Source organism: Ambystoma mexicanum, chromosome 6q (assembly GCF_040938575.1).
Source record: "Ambystoma mexicanum isolate Mex_15411 chromosome 6q, UKY_AmexF1_1, whole genome shotgun sequence".
In the NCBI taxonomy this organism is placed as follows: domain Eukaryota; kingdom Metazoa; phylum Chordata; class Amphibia; order Caudata; family Ambystomatidae; genus Ambystoma; species Ambystoma mexicanum.
The window spans coordinates 1287469805-1287487972 of record NC_090937.1 but is presented as its reverse complement, the minus strand read 5'-3'; the positions used below and the strand labels follow the sequence as shown (position 1 = coordinate 1287487972).

Sequence of the window (18168 nt, the reverse complement as noted above, 5' to 3'; positions counted from 1 at the left end):
ACTGAGCTGATGGTATTTGGTACTCATCAAGCTAGGGCCAAACTATCGCCAAAATATGAATCATTTATGATAAAAAACACACACATCGAAGTAGTGGGCAAGGTCAAAACGCTTGGCATGACTCTAGAAGCCTCTATGAGCTCAGATGCCCAAGCCCTGTACGTGAGCAAAATTGCTCATGTTACATTAGGCTGCTGAGAGCAATCAAATCCTTCCTTAACGAAGAAAATTGTACCTCCCAACCATCTTATCCCGCCTGGACTGTGGAAATGCACTCCTGCTGGGTGCTAGTAAACAATGTACATACTAATCCAAACATACCAAATAATCCAAAACAATGCGGTCAGGATAATTAAACAAAAACCCAGGACTGAGCACATCAACAATGCTAGAAGGTAACTGCATTGGCTGAGGGTTGAAGATAGAGTTTTGTTTGCATACATGCCTGCTCGTGTATTAAGGTCCGAAGCTCAGGGGCTTGTTGTCGTTAATCCACACAAGAAAGCAAACAGCTTAGGTAGAGCATTTTCCAACTGTGCAGCCACTAGCTGGAACAAACTCCCTCTCAACCAGAGACTAGAGCCCAATCATCTCACATTCAGAAAGACCCTGAAAACATTTATTTTCAAATGAAGACAGTTGTTACTAGTTAATTAGGCAGCTCCCTCGTTGTCTTGGCTCGCCAAGTGTCCTGTCTTCTACGTCATTGTCCACTGTCGCACGTCAGGCTTTTTGCGCATGACAAATAAATAAAAAATAAATAAACTTTCAGCAATTATAATTGTTCTTTTTATAAAATGCTTAATACCAATAAGTGGTTTCTGAGCGTGGGATCGGGATTCAAGCCTGCGTTGCACTGCGTTGTCTTGCTTCCAAGACAAACGCCTTGCACCTGAGCTATCCTTCATCCAGGACATGTTGCATGTCATGTGACAGTCAACATTTTCATACGTGCTCATGTACGCGTTATGTGCCCTCGGCTGTCATGTTGTAGCCCATGCTGCACCACCCACCACCATAGAAACTATCAATACCACCAAAGAAAGATTCTATGATATTGCCCAATGTCAGGGAGGCCCTAGAGTGCACACATGTCCCATTTGCACCCCCCAAAATTCAGCGCAAGATCCCATACTAATGCCCAATAGCACCTACAAGGAAGACTGGTTGTGACTTGAGGTAAGATACTTCATCTGTATTTATACAGTGAGACAATTGATGAGAAAACCTTGGAAATGAAAAGGGGTTGAGGGGAGCAGGAGTACACAAAGGGAATACCTAGGAATTGAAGGAGGGTACACAGAAGAAATACCTGCAAAACTGGGGTGGGGGGGAGTATGCAGAGGAAATACCCGACACAGCTTTAATGTGATAGCTCTGATGCAGGATCAACCAGGTATTTTCATGGGTGATTAGGCTCTAAGTAGAGCAGTGCAGTTGATTCCTCCTGCTGTGAGGATCCTGGCTAACTGACTCAAAGGCACTCCATCCTAAAGCATGTATTATACCCAGTTTTGTTGTTATTTGAAAAGTCTGTAGTGCAGCACATGCACAGAGTGAGAAACCATGCAGGTGTAGCCCAGGAGAAGCTAGGTTGTACCTTTACCTCATTTTTATGTACATGTGCTTAATTGATTCAAAATACCCTTAACATCCTTCAAAAAGGTCGACATGTCCTTGCCACCCTGAACTATCCTCAGCCTAAAGGATAGCCTAGGGCTTGTTCATAAAGATGTCTAACCATCCTCTTATTTTTATGGCCACGAGTTTCCAACCGTTACCCTGGATCCTGGACACCTACCACAGTACCCCTGAAATCCCAGTAACATGTGTTGGGTGGAAGGAAGACTGGGGGGAGCAGGGTAATGGGAAACCTCACACTATCTCCTTGGGGAATTGTATGTAAACTTCATAACGTGTGCTCCCTGCGAAGAGCAGCAGGAGCATTACATGTCATAAAGGACACACCTCCCATGTGTGCACTAACCCACTGGATTGCACCAAAGTGGCTGCAACATACCATTCCTTCAACAAGGGGAGTGGGCATGCAACCTCCTTCTCCCCCCCCCTCACAAAGGGGAGTTTTAGCCAATGTATACAATGTTTGTACATCTGTTCTTAAGGTACAGCCGAGGTGCATTTTGACCTTAAATAGCCCATAAACCCCTCCCCAAAGTTGCTTGGGTTCACACCTAATTCCCATTGTGTAAGATATCTGATGCATTGCTATCCTTGTGATGACAACGCTATTGAAACTTTGGTCATTGGCTGTCTACGTTAAGAAGGCTGGCTGGGGCAGTTCCCAAATATGTGTTCCAATACCACTTTTCCTTAAGACCACTCTTCTCATTGTCGTGCCATCATCCACATTTGAAGTGGTATAAAATAATAAGGTTCTCTGGAAATATGGGTTGCCATTGACTTTAGAACCTACAACTGATATATTCATATTTCGTTCATTCTGTGTTACTAAAATTATATTTTTTATTGGTGCTACTCGGTCTGAACAATCTGATATCTTTGGTTATGTATGTGAGTCCCGGAACAGGAGTTATAGTAGGTTTCATGTTTTCAAATGTTTTAAAACGGAACCATTTGAATGGACTAGTTTCTATTCCCCTGAGTTTCTGAAGAAAACCCATAACAAATATTTCGACTCTTTATGAGTTTGTTTGAAGAGCCATTTTCTCGTCTTTCATTTATGGGTTTGTAGTTTATGAATTCCATAGTTTTATGTTGCAGGGATATGCTTATAACGGGCTATTCTGTAACTGGCAAAACCGGTCCCTACATTTGAGGTCACATTATACAAGGCACTTGATGGATGGTGTTATTTCTGCTGTCAGATGTAATGTGGAATTGAATTACCAACATAGTACACCTCATCATGAAAATCATTATAGTGGCTATTCGTTCTTAGCAAAGCTGATCTATAAGCCCCAGTATTTACTGAACAGACAGCAGCAGCTTTTTCCTCTACCTGGCTCTCAACATATGGGCCTTCTTGATCTACCGGGATCAAATAGGCTTACAGGGCACCTCTATAGGCTGGTTGTCAGAAAGAGGTCAGATCTGTCAATGTCGTGTTGGGTCCACCAAGAACAAATTACTTTACATTAGTGTTGGGGGGAAAAGAGGTGGATTCCCCTGTGGGGTTTCATTAACAGTAGTTATCATATGTGCTGGGGAGTTGGGGCACTCGCGGGTCTAGCAGTCCCTTGCTGGTACTGCCTCTGTGCTCTATGCAGACATTCATTTTTTAAGTGCAAGGCATACATTAGTTTTGCCAAAATTGATTAGCAGAGATTGCTAATTAAAAATAAAATGATTAGCCATCCTACTCAAATAATTAGCAATTTTGTTATATAATTTCTAATGGAAAAAGAAGTTAATTGTAACAAGACCCCAGTAAATACTTTATGTACAAATGCACGTAGCGTGTGCAGTTTTTGTTCTATTATCAAACAAAATGTCAAATGTTGCCAGTGTTTTGGCATTAGGTGCACAGCCACAGTGTGGCAAGTATTTGGTTTGAAAATAGGGGAAATGAAACATATGGCCCTCTGAGAACATGGTATGATTTAAGTTAAACAAATACCCACGCCTTAATTACTGTTTCCCAGTTCTGCTTTGAGATGCCTTGCATGCCACTAGGAACCTGTGGTTGAAGTGGAAAATCTTTCAGACAGATCGTCTGATCTGATGTAAGCTTAATGTGATAGACTGCCAAATTGGTTACTGAACCTCAATTTCCTAACCTGTCCTGATCATCTAAACTCAGCATAGAATAATTAAATAGCCACTATAAAGGGCAGCATGGGCTGCTTTCCATGAAGTCACTTCTCATGTCTTCCAAAGTCACTGTTCAAAATAAACTGCTGCCTGGTAGCCAGTCTGTTGAAACAGATTAGCAGCCACAGGCCTCTTCTGTGGCTGCCCAGCACCCCGTTGTATGGGGGACCCCTCAGGGCTCTTCATCCGAATACCGTGATGTGTCCCAATCCCCTCACTCTCTACCTGACATTAGGCCATCGCAAATGGCTTAGCACGCCTATACACATTTGAAAGGCTAGCTCTTTGTCAGTTGCATACATTGGTGTACATTTGTGGGTGCTAAAAGCTCATGGGGGCAATCTCCATAAATTGGTGTACATTTTTGGGTGCTAAAAGCACATGTTGGGCTTTTAGCACTGAAATGCCACACAGCACAAGTTAGCTTCTAAAATCTGTTTTTTCTGAAGAGAATTAAACAGAGTAACACAGTAAGCCATGTCTCCCTTTTGTAAACAGTGTATGCAAGAAACAGAAGTCAAATGAATACATTCATAATGGGGAATATAAGGCTACAAACATACTTGTGTTGCTTAATTTATTTCTATAAAGACTTATATTTTTCAGGTTTGAATACTATATAGTTTTACCAACCAACTGAAAAGAATGGTCAGTCAAGATCTTGGCTAAATCATTTCCCTTACTGTTGTGTCTGCCAAAATGTTGAGCCCAGTAAAGTGATTCCGTTTATAGTTTATTCTTTTCAAAATTTCAAAATCATAATTTTCAGAGGTGTTAGTGCATTTACAGTAAAGTGACCACTCAGAAGTCGCTGAATTCTATCTTTTATTACATTCTTACAATTTCACTCTATGCACCGCCATTTTCTGTATTGTCACTCCCCATAATGCCCATAAGTATGCACATCTTTTGCCTGACTATGACTGGTCCTGGAGATCGGGACAAAAAACGAAGTCGAACACGATGTAAGGCATTTAGCACTCTGAATCTGAATTCCACTTGTAAGCTATTTTCAGCAATTTACAAGAGGAATATACACGTGAAGTTCTAGACCAATCCACTACTGCACAGTCAAAGCATATCCATGGCAGAACGGTCCCACCGATGTGAGATGTAAACACAATATGTAGATCTAATTGCTAAGGGTTGACCATGACTTGTTTTATGACAATGCTCTGACTTAAATCTTGGCATGCTTGTCCCGCTGCTTTAATCCAACAATGGCACTCTGATTCTGCCTATCTTTCACACCTGACTCAATAATTAATGGGGTGGTGTGGACGCAAAGAAAATGGAGCTTAGCAATCATATTGTATCAGAGCGGTCACCACAGAGATGAACGCGCACACAAACACAATGCACTCAAAAGCACACAACAAGAGTGGTCATTGTTCCACTAGGTGGCAAGCCATTTTTTGCTCTTTGACAGACTATTTGTCTCTGAAATGCTATCCTGTGGGCAATTTTTGTGCCTTCGAATTTGGTAATTACTAATGCATGGATATATGCCTGTTTGTAATTTAACCTATTAACTTTGGAAGTGTTCATGAATGTGTTGATGGTGCAGAGTTAAGTTCACCAATTGAAAACTAAATGCATGGTTATGTGCTTGCATCTGCCACTGAACTTACATTTTGGAACAGGTGTGATCACTCTATGAAAATTAGGAGCATAAGGTTTAACCACACCAGAGGCGCATGGTCACACTCGTGTACACAGTGAGACTACCATATACTTAGCTTGAATAGACACATTAGCACGTTGTACACATAGACCAGTCAATTTCACGAATTGAGCTTGATAAAACCCATGATCACAAAAGTACAACTTGACATTAACAAACATCCGCAAATAAAAACCTGCTAAATGTGGCCGCGGTCAGTGCACACAGGTCATGCAATAGCCACTTCCTCCTCACTCGGTCTTCACTATGAGGCACTAGAGATTGTCAAACACTTTAAGGGTAATGAAGCAGGTACCACCAGCCCCTGTGCCCAGCCAACATGGGGGCCACCAGAGGAGGGCTAGAATTAAAATAGCCTTACACCTCCCCACCTGGCTTGCCCAGTTGAGGCACGCATCAAAAATACATTTCCCTCATACTCAGCAATGCGGACTACACAGTCCGTCGATCCATGCCTTCCCATTCACTTTTTTAAAAAAATAGGAAAGGTGACGAGTGGACTGTTGGTTCAAGCATTTGGGAGTCTCGCAATTTGAAACAGACTGTGTGTAACAGCAGCCTAACCCAATTTAACCACGTAGGCCCTTATCAAGAGAGTGTGAAACACAGGACAATAGTGAGCATGACGACCATTAGTCTGAATTTAATTACCCACCCTGTTAGTCTGGAAAACAAAAACCCCTAACCATCGTCTTGCCCCCCCGGGCAAGCATGCACCGGTCGTCTCAGACAATCTTTGACAATCCCCTAGGGGGGGTGTGTGGATCCCTACATCACTGCTCTCGTATCTCAGGCCCTATGTGCACTGTGTTACTCCTAACTTACTTCTAACAACATACACCTATCTTACTACTGTGGACACAAATCACAAGACACAAAGAAAACACATGAATCGATTCAATTTACAACAATGGGATACATTTATTTATGCTAATATCAAAGCATAATTCAAACAATGCTAAAACTCTAGCCAATACTGAATTTGCACCTTTTATGCTACTGGTGCAAATCTACCATGCAATAACTATAAGCCTTTCAGGTTCCTAATGCAAGCCTGTGTGGCAAGCCTGTGATTCTAATGCAGTCTAATGTAAGCCTGTGTTTCTAATGCAGTCTAATGCAAGCCTCAAACATCCAGCAATCCTCTCCTTCATACAGAATTGAACCTCTCCAATCCAATCCACACCATGCTTCACACTCACTCTCTTAAAACAATCCCTATCTGATCTCCCCTTTCCCAAACTCAAAACTGTTTGTGTGAGTGTCTGACCAACAACTAGATGGTGTCACATTCTAATCATGGGTGTAATTCTGGGGGGGGGGGGGCGGGGTGTGGACAGGGATGCCCGTCCCCCAACCTCCATGGCACACCATTCTGTCCCCATGCATTTTGGCTCACGCACCTCCCTTTCAGATGCCATGTCCTTCCCAAACCCATCAGCAAAGTTACCCCACTAAATGTAATCAAACAGTTTGTCTAGCCATGAACCATACTTCCCATTTGCTTGTGCATCTCTCTCCTCTCCAGCTCTGTATTTGTCAAGCCAGGTCTTTCCTCTTCCCGCTACTCTCTGCAATCAGTCAGTCAGTGGTGGCAGACCCCTTAAGATCTGGTCACACGACTGCTTCTGCCCAGCTCTGACAAGCTCTCTGCCCCAAAGCCATCAGATTCTGCTGCACCAAGACCTCTCTCCCTCATTCTCAGGATTCCATCCAAAACTCTATCAGCATCTAGCTCAAACGAACTAACCCCATTCTCCCACAGACTCTCGGCAATCAGCAAGGACTAGGAGCAACTCCTTCACAGCAAATCCCTCGAACTAGCCACTCTCCTTTCTCTCCAGCTCTGGTTATAGTTTCCAATGACGCACCCATTTCTATGGTTACTTACATTCCCTACTAAGAATGTCTATTCCCTTTGTGTCAGCATTAACAATGCCTGCCAGTCCGTGTTTGCGTGTACTTTCGCTGCGTGTTCTGTCTCAAAGAGTGTCAAAGTGACATTGGACATCATATCTCTTTCATGGCCATCTGTCTGCGGTCCATATAAAACACCATCTAATTCCATTCACTCCACTGTTGGCTCACTCTGCATTACGAAATGCTCTCTTAGTGCCCGTTTTCAAAGCAACTCCTTGTGTGAAAAGGCTTCCCTCCTCTCCCCATGTCGCTCGTGCCCCCACCTTCGTTGTCTCTGCGGCACACCAGCAATGCTGATTAGCCAGGCCGTCTCCACTCGGACAAAGGCGACCTCTTATCAACCAAAACTGTTTACAAATTCCTGGTACACTGTTAACTCAAAACAATCTTCCCTGCACTGATCCCAGTGCAAACAACTTCTGTGTGTCTCCATCAGAAATGGCTCATAGGCCTCGTGCTAAATGCTTCCTAGCGTTTACGCTATTCTTCTCGCAATGCAAGCGCTAACTATATACAAACTCATTCGAAGTGCACACCCAACATGCATACATACGTACATGACTGAGTCTTCATGTGTCTCTACAAAGCATACATGTGCCATCATACTAAATGGCTCTTCATGGCATTTTCAAATATGTCTGTGTGTGTCATTTCCAGACCTCATTCGTTCTCAATCTTGCAACCAATACGTTTCTCTCAGCCTAAGCGTTACAATGCAAAATACATAACATCTTCTCTACATGTCATGCTGCAAATATACTGTGTCTCTAAAGCACTACATACGACAGTGCAAGTGTCATGCTATTGCAAACTCTAGTATCTAGGATGTTTCTCTCCTAATGGCAAGCGCTATATTCTTATGCAGACATATCATTCTAAAAGCAAACCCGTCATACAACAGGGCCTATTTCTCTCTTCAAATGCATAACATGTCAATGGCTAATGCAAACTAAGTGGCAGTCTAATATGTGGATTAAATAATTGATGCTACTTCTTCATGTACTACTCAGAACTGGATGCAATAATGGATAACTAACCATGATACAATCATGCCTAAAGGAATAATACTGGGTACCAATAAGTAATGATTCTCTATCAATGGGTAATAATGGGTAGTGGTTCTGTAACAAAGAGTACTGATTCTCTCTTATGATTCTCTATTGATTCTAATGATGAGTCTAACGATAACAATTCCAGACATCTCATTTTATCAGATTTCACAGCCCTCTCAACCTTGCCTTCCCTTACAGCTGAGGCACCTGTCCAAAGACAAAGCTGGCACCAATACACAGCAAAGTTAAGCATTTAACAAATGAGCAGGGCCAGCATGTTCGATTATCGCAGCATAGTACCTAGCGGGTGAGGTGTGGGCTGTTAGCCTTAGCAATTCGTCTGCCTCTAGCCAACCCGCAAAACTTCCCTCCTTCTCCGTCCATTCGGGGGCTCTGATTTACGATTTGACATGAACATGCTGAAGGATTGGAGGACGATGAGCAGCTCTAATCTGTGTTTTCTTGAGAACAGAGCAGCATGTGCATTCATGGTCCAAGGCATAGTTGAAACAATGTTTGCAGATCCCGACTTGTGTGCCTTCAACCTCGCCTGCGGTGCGCAGAGTGCAAGTATCTCTTCTTCATAGGCACGTTTCCCACTGTTATTTAATCTGCACAGATCCCAGTTTGAAAATCATGTTTCAGTTGCTGCAGCACACTAGATTAACATGAAACTCAATTCACTGGTATTCCATCGCAAATTACGATGCAATACTGCTTATTTTATGCCTTGTAGTGCCCCTCTTGCCTGCAATTCTTATAGACTAAGTGGCCAGGCATGGCAGTCCTCAGACCCTGCTGATTCAGCCAACCTCTCGGGTCTGTGGGGCCCCAGTACCTATGTTGATCTGGCAGCCACCATGGTTGCTATTGCGCTGGCTTCCCTGAGTACTAGCCCACCTGCACTGCTTGCATTCTTGGTTCCATCAGAGACTCCCCCCTTGGCCTCTCTATTCCTCGGTATGCCCCCTCATTGTAGATTGGCTTGCACATTCTGAATCTGTCCCTGTGCCTGTACCTACAAGCTCTGCATCTGTAGTGCCATCAGTTTACTCTCAAAGGTTTCTTTTTTCTGTTCCTGATATGGAACAGTGATTCGCATCCATCACCAGTGCTTTATTCTGCCATCCGATACACACATTCTTAAACTGTGCCTAGACTAGGTAAGAGGACAGTAACAAAAGAGCTAGCTATTTCTTCCTGTGAAGTCTCATCTGATTTAGTGATACCGGAATGTTGGGTAAACACCACTTGCAGTCTGCCCAAATAGACCTTGGTCGATAGCTTGGCAAGTAGGAGCGCTCTGTCAACTTCTGTCTTACTTCGGGCAGCATAACCATCCTGATGAGCTTTAGTCATGTCACCCAGGAGGGGTTGTAGCACTATAATAATTTTCTGAAATTCTTCCACAAAACGCTGCAGCTCCTAATATTTGAAAATTCTTTTGCCAAATTTCTCAGATCACCTGGTGTCCAAGGAATGAGGTTTGGCTGTTGTCCTTATTCCTCATTAAATGCGGACACTTGTCTAAGAGGAGTCTGACAGACCTGAGGGTCTATTGCCTACATTGGGCCTCATTATAAGTTGGCTGGTGTGGAATTAACAAGCCGGTATTAATGTATACCAGCATGTTTCTGCACCGGCCAACTACAAGTTTACCGGTGGGGTGGAGGAATTAATCCCACCACCCTACTTTTTTACAATCACTGGTATTGCAGACGCTGATAATACCGGCGCCTATTATATTGGCAAAGACCTCCATGGAGACCTATGGGACTCCATGGAATGGGGACTACTGCTGCATACCGTAGCTCCTAATCCAGCGGTAATACCGCTGGACAGAGTGCCGGTAATTCTACTTGCTGGAGTCCTGGCAGATTTACTGCAAGGATAACAGCAAGGTTATAATGAGCCCCATTGTGCCTCCCCTCATCATAGACTTGAGTGTATCTATCGACATATGTGTCCCACCTGTGGTATTGTGACCACTCGTTCCTGGTACTGCCAGGACCATAGGTAAAATTGGCACAGGATCTTGAGCTGGTCCTTCTCCTTCCAGTGGCTATCCTGGTTGCAGTTGTCTCTGCCCTGCTGTCACAGCCACTTGCATAGTGGTGCAGAATTCGATAATGTCTTCTGCTGATTCACTGTCCTGATCTTCCTGTTAATCTTCCCTTTTGTTCTTTTCTTTCTCCTCCTTCACTATTTTAGAGAGTAAGTGTGTATTCATATCTCGCACCCATTTCAATCTAAAGAATGTTCTGTACCTGCAATTTGTCATTAGCTTCCCTGATCCTTCTGACTTTACTATCATTCCTTCATGCTGTTGCCTCCTCCTAACCACGTTTCAAATGCTCCCTGTTGTTTTAGTGTTATTTTCTTTTTGCGCCACCAATGCCCATCAGATGGTCGCTAACTTGTCTAAATTAAAATTCCCTTCAATCTCGAACTGTGTATATTTGTCAGGTTAAAAAAATAAATCTCAAGTAGCTCTATTAAATTGGGCACACATAAAATCAGGGCACACCCTTTGGCAGGTTACTCTGTTTTGATTGCTCCTTGCGCATTTCTGCCCCAAAAATGACCACTCTTTCAATTTCCACTTGCCCCGTTATGCAGGCACCCCTGTTCCATTCACGCTTGGATTCCGCGGTCCTGAGAAGGGAGGGGGCTCAATCAAAAAGAGACACTGCTGAGTGGTCCTGATCCGGATTGAGGCTTCAATATGCCAAAATCCCCCTTTACTTGATGTGTTCCCTATTCTAAACAGTACCAAAGTACAGTTGGCATTGGGAGGTCCCTTAAGGAACCCTCCTCCTCTTGGACACAAATGTATTCACCTAACCAGAACAACATTTAATACAAACAGCCCGCCTACCTATGCAATCACAATACTTTGCCAGGTTTATTTCAGGGTAAAAGTAAGAAACAATCAATAAAACCAGCTGTATAAAACAGGCAAAACCTAAGATCGATATACTGTATCCAACCTGATATTATTTATTAAGGTTTTTATTGCGTGCAGACCTAGCACTGAGAAGCAACGGATTGCTTTGCAATCATAAGGTGGGGAAGAACAAGGTGACGGTAGCAGAGATACAAGAGAGTGGGGAGCCAACAGGGGAGTGGGAGGTTGGCAATATGTCTTCAAGACATCTACAAACAACCAGGGGAGTAAACAGTGGGGATCAGATTACAGGTAGGGTGGGGAGTGGAGGGTGTGCAGAGCTAGGTATTAGGGAGGAGCCATTCCTTGAAGAGGAGGGTCTTGAGTTCCTTCCTGAAATGTAGAAGCAAGGGGGAGAGTCTGATGTTGACAGGGAAGAGGTTCCATAGTCTTATGGCATGGACTGAGAGGGCCTGTCTTCTGGTTCTTTCCTTCCTGCACTGGCAGAGTTCAAGTCTGCACATGTCCTTAATTCTGGTGGATCGTAGGCCTCCAGAGATGAGTTTTTCAATGCGGTAATTTGGGAATTCAGAGTGACAGTCTTGTAGATGATGCAGCAGGATTTTAAAATGATACAGGCTTGCTGCCGGAGTAGTTCGATGAGGGTCGGGGTGATGTGGTCACATTTGTGGAGACCATTGATGAGTCGCACTGCGGCATGCAGGACACATCTCAAGGGTTCCAGGGTAGTCGCCAGATGACCTTTCAAAAGGGAATTGCCTCCATCCAGTAGGAGAGGACCAAGGCTTGTACAGAAGATCTGAAGTTATTTTCTGGGTTGAAGGGCTTGGCTTTCCACACTAGAGAAAGTTGGTACCAAGCTGTTTTTTTCTTCCTTGCTATGTGCTGTTTAAAGGAGAGGAGTCTGTCAATGTCAAACTCAAGGGACTTGGTGCTGATCGCTAGCTTGGGTGTGATCCCCTAGAGGTGCATAGCCGAGAGCCAGATCTGGATGTCAGGGTGTTGGGTGGTGTCGGTCAGGAATAGGAGTTCAGTCTTGGTGGAGTTGAGCTTTAGATAAGCACTGGACATCCACAACTGGATCAATCAAAGGCAGGCCTTGAGCCCGTGGATGTCTTTGATGGAGGATATTTTAAGGTAGAGCTGGATGTCATCTGTGTATTGATGGAGGGAGGTTGTGGGGAGCCAGGAGGGTTCCAAGTGTTTCCATATAAAGATTTAAGATCACAGGGGAGAGGATGGATCATTGCAAGACTCTACAAGTGTGGGTAGAGTTGGTGATCTGGAGGAATCCATTTGTGCAAACTGGTGGCTATTTGCAAGGTATGATTTGAACCAGCTGAGGATGATCTCACTGATCCCCATGCAGCGATGTACATTGTCGTTGAATGTCTGGTGGTCTATTGTGTCAAATGCTGCTGAGAGGTGAAGGACCTCCAAGAGGCAAGGATTGCCATCATTGAGGATTTTAAGGGCATTGCCAATCCACTTGATGGTATCAGTTTCTGTGCTGCATTTGGTACGCCAGATTGGTAGGACTAAAGGGGGTTGTTGGCTTCGATGTGTTGGTGGGTGTAAAAACTGGAGGGTGGTATCTGTACTTCAGCCCTCTATATGGTTGGGACTGAGGCACAGAGCACCCCAGCCAAGGTTCTCTATATGATAGCTTGGACGAGGGGGCGTGGCCAGCACGCATGGAGTGAGGTCGCCCTTCTTGCGAACTCCTGCCCGTGATCCTTGACATTTGATATTGCGGCGTTGAAACTACAGGAACAGCCTTGGGGAGAAGATTAATCGTGGGTGAACTCTTCTTACACCCTCAACCGAAGCGACGGGGAGAATCGGTGGCGGCAACCTTCAAAACAAAGGGTTTTAACGGACCCCCATACGGCTTCCAAAATGGCGGCCGCCATAAGCCGTCTATGCCGGAGAGACGCCTAAGTAACTGCAGGCCCAGTAGCGGAGACTGAGCCCTGCTTTGGACCGCAGCGGCGACTCAAACACAGCCGCGAAGGAATCAGTTCCACCGAGCCAGCTCCGCCCCGAACACCAGCCGGGAGCGAGTTCTCCACAGGAGCCTTGGCATACTGGAGACCCGAGGCAGACCGGTTCACATCATCGGCCACGAATCCGCGGCTTTGCCTAGCCTGTGCGCCTCGCGCAGCAGCAAGGTGGGACACGTGAGTTGGAGACCCCGAATAGCTTGAATAGCCTTGGGGAGAAGATTATTCGTGGGTGAACTCTTTTTACACCCTCGACCGAAGCGACGGGGAGAATCGGAGGCGGCAATCTTCAAAACGAAGTGTTTTAACGGACCCCCATACGGCTCCCGAAATGGCGGCCGCCATAAGCCGACTATGCCGGTGAGACGCCTGAGTAACTGCAGGGCCAGTAGCGGAGACTGAGCCCTACTTTGGACCGCAGCGGCGACTCAAACAGCCGCGAAGAAATTAGTCCCACCGAGCCAGCTCCGCCCCGAACACCAGCCGGGAGCGAGTGCTCCATAGGAACCTTGACACACTGGAGCCCCGAGGCAGACCGGGCCATATCATCGACCACGAACCCGCAGCTTTGCCTAACCTGAGCGCCGGAGCGCCAGAATAGTCCCCCTTGAGACCTTGTTGGAGACCCCAAAGTGGCGATTTGTTCCCGCAGCACCCTAGAAACAAGTGGGCGGCCTGCCGGAACCGAGCCGGACGACCTACAAACCACGAGTTGATCGTGGCAACCGCCTGACTGCAGAAACAGACACGCAACCTGAGCGGCAACTGCAGACTCATTCGGAATCCCTAAGAAGTGAGAGATTACCCCGGAGCCGATGCTTAATACCCCATCTCGAGGTCCCGGCTAGCTGTAGAGACCCCCCTTCTGGGCCGCAGTGCGCACCCTGATGCGCAATACCGATATCCTTTCGTGAAGGAATGTCGCCCCCAAAGAACAGATCCAGATCAGTCACCATGGATTCCTTTACCACAGTCCGACCGAAGCAACAGTCACAACAGTCACAGCAAGAGGCCAACACTGTAGCCGAGATATCAACGCCGATGGAAGACCCCCGAGATTCCCGGATCCTACAAGCAATAGCGGCACTGAGAACGTCCATGGAAGGCATGATAGGGGAAATAAAATCGGACATACAGCTGATGAGGCAAGATGCTAGAAATGTAACTGAAAGAGTGACCAATGCTGAAACCTCTCTACTGGAAACTGGGGAGACCGCGCAGGAGCTAAAAGCAAAGGTCAAGGAGCTAGAGTCAACGGTGGCTCGGTTGGAATCACGCTCGGAAGATGCAGAAGGCCGAGCCCGGCGAAATAATATCCGAATACTTGGAATACCGGAGGACTTGGAAGGCCCAGACCCCACTGAGTTCATAGAATCCCTGTTGCTACAAGAAATCGGGGCTGGTAAACTCACGCAAGGGTTTTCAGTGGAGCGGGCTCACAGATCCCTCCAGAAGCGCCCTCCCCCTGGATCGTACCCTAGACCGATAATAGCGAAAATTTTGAACTTCAGGGATCGGGAGACAATACTAAGGTTCTCTAGAGAAGGTGGCGAAATTAAGAGAAATGGGGCGTCTATCGTCATGTATCCTGATTACACCCCTGTGGTGCAACGAGCAAGGAACTCTTTCATCCCAGTAAAGGCCAGGCTGCAGAAACTTAACCTTAAATACATGTTACTATATCCAGCAAGACTCAAAATACTTTATAAAGGGAAGTCGATCTTTCTTGAGTCCCCGGCCGCAGCTAACCTATGGTTGGAGCACAACAATTTTGCGGAACAGACAGAAGAGAAGTCAAATGGCAAAGAACACTAAGCTCAAACATTTGGTCCACTTGAACAGCGGAGTCCCCCACACTCACGGAGATCCCCCCCTAAAGAACTACTACGCTGCATCAAGATTCACCGTAACTGGGCAGGAATCCGAAGGCCACTTAGCAGGACCACAGTAGGTCCACCCCCACCTAAAGGGTGCAGGCAAAATACCTACACACCACCCGAACCGGAAGTTCTGGAGAGAACCAGAGGGATCGGGAGCCCCCGAGCGTTGTGAGTTTGAATCAACTGCTGGGGGCAGTTTATTGTTGTTGCTGTTGTTCCCAGTTGAATCACTATACGTGATGGAAGTTCGAACTGTCGGTAAGTCTCCGAGGGATATAATGCATTGGACGGGCGGATGGGCCCCTAGGGTGGACTCAACGGGTTGGAGGCCACGGCGGGCTGTTGACTTTGGGGCTCTCAGTGCACCCAGACTAACCCATCAGCGGAGTGGAAGCTTCCTGAACCACCATCGTTACCCAGATGGCCACGCACATTAGGATACTAACCTGGAATGTAAGGGGCCTGGGCACTTTTCTCCGTAGGAATAGGATTAAATCCTACCTACACAGGAAAAAGGTGGACATAGCCCTGTTGCAGGAAACTCACTGCAGCACAGAAACAGATGCAAAACTCAGGGAACACTGGGGGGGTCAGGGCTATGGTGCCCCCTATTCTAAATATGCCAGAGGGGTGTTTACTTGGTTTAGTCCCCAGACTCCGTTCCAACTCAACAAAAAGGAAATAGACCCGGAAGGTAGATACCTGATTGTGTGGGGAACCTTCGAGCAGAGAGAAATTTGCATAGTGAACTCATACTTCCCTAATACTGGTATCCCAGCCCACATAAGACTGCTATGCACTAAGATGTCGCAATACCGAGATGGCCTCTTTTTATGGGGAGGCGACTTCAACTGTGTGCACGATTCGGACCTCGACAGGTCCTGGCATCCTGTGAGCGGCACGTCCACTGCCACCTTGTCTCTGAAGGCCATGGTCAGGGAGCTAGACCTAACAGACGCATGGCGGGAGCTGCACCCAGAAGAGAAGGCCTATTTATACTACTCTTCCCCACATAAACTCCACACAAGACTTGATTACTTCTTCATAAGCAAGGAGCATATGCCTCAAATTGGGGACGCACAATACCTGGGAAAGACGGCCTCTGACCACTCCCCACTCCTGCTGGGCTGGAACCACAGTAGCCCCAGACCACCTATCCCCATGTGGAGGATGTCTGCCGAGGCCCTAAAAGACCTGACCTTCAGGGAGGAGCTCCAGGAATCCATAGAGAATTACATAGAGGACAACTCAGGTAGTGTCGAACATGCCAGTACATTATGGGACGCCCTAAAGGTAGTGACAAGAGGGATGGCCATTGTGAAAGCGGGGGGCATTAGAAGAACACTACGGGGTGAGTTAGACCAGAAAGAGCAAGAGATTCTGTTACTAGAAGCCGCCTCGGTGGATACCCCAACAGGGAAGTAGAACTCAGAGCTCTCAGGGAGGAGTGCTCTGGGGCTTGGAATAGACAGGCCAGGTTTGATTTTAGTGTCAGAACAAACAGAACACACGCAGAGGCTGACAGGCCTGGCCGACTGCTAGCTTGGCTCTGTAGAAGGGAGCATCCCAGGCATATAACCACCACACTGCGAGATGAACAGGGCACAGAATATAGGACCCAACAGGGCATTAATGACACCTTTAAGTGCTTTTACGCACAGCTATACTCCCACGCAGATCGAGTCCCACAAGACCAAATATTAGACACCCTGGAAGAAATAAGCCTACCCAAATTATCACCCGCGCAGTCTGAATCCTTAGACTCCGATATCACACCTGAAGACATAACGGAGGCTATCAGATCCCTGTCCACTTGTAAGACCCCAGGAAGCGACGGGCTCCCCCCTGAATTTTACAAAACATTCGAACCCTCCCTGACACCCATACTACATCAAGTCTTTACGGAGTCTTATGAAAGCGGCATTCTACCGGATAGCATGAGGGAAACATTAATGATACTGATGCTCAAACCCAATAAACCTCCCGACAAGTGCGATTCCTACCGCCCACTTGCCATGCTTAATTACGATGTTAAAATATTAACCACAATCTTGGCAAAACGAATGGCCAGAGTGATAGGGGATATAGTGCACGAAGACCAAAACGGCTTTTTACCTGGTCGCAATACGTCCCTAAACTTACGCAGACTTCAGCATATCATAGCCCAGACTAACACAAGTAGCGAACAACTAGCACTTCTGTCCTTAGATGCTATTAAAGCATTTGACTCCATATATTGGGAATGGCTGGTGGCGGTACTAGAGGGATTTGGCGTTGGCCAGGGATTCATTAGATGGATTAGGATCATCTACAACAAACCAAGGGCTAGGCTGAAATCCGGGAAATACGTATCTGACACATGGGACATCTGTAGAGGCACCAGGCAAGGCTGCCCGCTATCCCCCATGCTATATGTGTTAGGACTAGAACCCATCGCAATTTTTCTTAGGAAACAATTCTTCGATGCGGGGATCAGATTGGGGGGGATTGACCAGATTATCTCACTTCATGCAGACGATGTGCTGTTATATATCAATAATCCACAGCTTAACGTACCAACAATACTAGAAGTCCTCGACAATTACGACAAAGTTTCCGGTATTAGGTTTAGCGAAACTAAATCCTGCCTGTTCCCCCTAGCAGGCCTGAAAAACAAGAGTGCCGAGGAGCTCCCCTCGGTAGGCATAGCATGGCAGACGACTTCCTTCTGCTACCTCGGGATCCAGATACTACACACCCCTGAGCTGATGCATGAGTTCAACACGAAGGCAGTACTACCCACGCCGCGCCGATCCATACAGTTCTGGGCAAAGCTACCGTTATCCATGCTTGGTAGGGCCTCTATAGTTAAGATGATTATTCTTCCCAGATTTTTGTATGGGTTCCAAAACGTGCACTTTTACATAAAAAAGCCCTTCTTTCGACTTCT

General features: G+C 46.1%; 1 protein-coding gene across 4 annotated transcripts in view; it reads left to right on the top strand.

Moving 5' to 3' along the window:
- Positions 1 to 18168, top strand: part of PACRGL (parkin coregulated like) — a 344780-nt gene that overhangs the window by 295645 nt on the left and 30967 nt on the right. The window lies entirely within an intron of this gene.